The sequence below is a fragment of the Prionailurus viverrinus genome, chromosome A2, assembly GCF_022837055.1.
Source record: "Prionailurus viverrinus isolate Anna chromosome A2, UM_Priviv_1.0, whole genome shotgun sequence".
NCBI lineage: Eukaryota > Metazoa > Chordata > Mammalia > Carnivora > Felidae > Prionailurus > Prionailurus viverrinus.
This window is the reverse complement of record NC_062562.1, coordinates 157559705-157561087: the sequence shown is the minus strand read 5'-3', so window position 1 is coordinate 157561087 and position 1383 is coordinate 157559705. Positions and strand designations below refer to the sequence as shown.

General features: G+C 50.7%; 1 pseudogene; it reads left to right on the top strand.

Moving 5' to 3' along the window:
• Positions 1 to 205: 205 nt before the first annotated feature.
• LOC125154028 (olfactory receptor 6V1-like) lies at positions 206 to 1152 on the top strand (annotated as a pseudogene).
• The last annotated feature ends 231 nt before the right edge of the window (positions 1153 to 1383 follow it).

Below are 1383 nucleotides of genomic sequence, written 5' to 3'. Positions count from 1 at the left end.
GAATACTACTTAATTAGAACTTGTTAGTTCTCGCCCTTTGGGAATATATCTTCTGGACTCTGAGATTAACCATGCATGCTGGTTAGTATGCTTGAGGGGCCAGGTCAGCCATCAGGGAGCATAGTCAAGACAGGCATTGATGGCGACTTCCCACTAAGATTTCCTGGCTTCTCATAGGTAGTACAGAGAACTGGCATCAAGTGCGATGAGTAACTTCAGTGTGGTTAGGGGGTTTGTACTGCTGGGATTGTCACACCTCCATTAGTTCCAGGTCCTACTGTTTGCATTCATCCTTTTGATATGTGTGCTGACAGTGCTGGAGAACCTGGCCATTATTACCCTCACATGCCTTGACTCCTGCCTCCACTCACCCATGTACTTCTTCCTCTGTAACTTCTCACTCATGGAGATGCTGGTCACCTCCACTGTGGTTCCTAGGATGCTGGCAGACCTGCTGTCCCTCAGAAGACCATTTCCCTGGCTGAGTGCCTGATCCAGTCTCTCTTTTACTTCTCCTTGGGTTCTACCAACTTTGTGATTCTCACAGTCACGGCCTTTGATCACTATATGGCCATCTGCTGCCCTCCGCGCCACCCAACCATCATGAATGGTCCAGTGTGTACGAAGCTGGTGGCAGTCTGCTGGGTGGTTGGCTTTGTCTCTACCATCTCCCTGATCCTGCAGAAAACACGGCTCTGGTTCTGTGGCCCTAATGTCATCGACCACCACTTTTGTGGCTCTGCCCCACTTCTCAAGCTTTCCTGCTCTGACGCCTGCCATGTTGAGTGCACGGATTTCTTCCTGTCCTTGCTCTTCGTGCTGGCCACCATGCTGCTGATCATAGTGTCCTATATCCTCATTGTGGCTGCAGTGCTACACATCCCCTCTTTCTCTGGGCACCAGAAAGCCTTCTCCACCTGTGTCTCCCACCTCATTGTGGTGGTTCTGGGCTATGGTAGTGACATCTTCATCTATGTGAGGCCAGGCAAGGGCCACTTCACACACTTCAACAAAGTGGTGGCCCTGATGACTGTAGTGGTGACCCCTTTCCTGAATCCCTTCATCTTCACCTTCCGGAATGAGAAGGTCAAGGAGGTCATTGGAGATATGACCAAAAGTCTCCTCCTCAGAGACCCAGCAGCCCGTGGATGAGAAGGCCAGAGAACACCTGTCAAGTCACAGGAGTAAGGACCCTCCACTGCAGGTGGGCACCTGGGCACCCATGCTGGAGCTCCTCAGTCTCCTTCTTAGTCTCTCCTGCTCCCTTTATCCCCCACTCACTCACTACAGAGAACTAATGAGCTTACATCATCTGAATGATTCCAAGGCAAGTATATGTGAGCCTGAGATAAACAAGGAGGACATGATTTTGAGGAAGCTGTG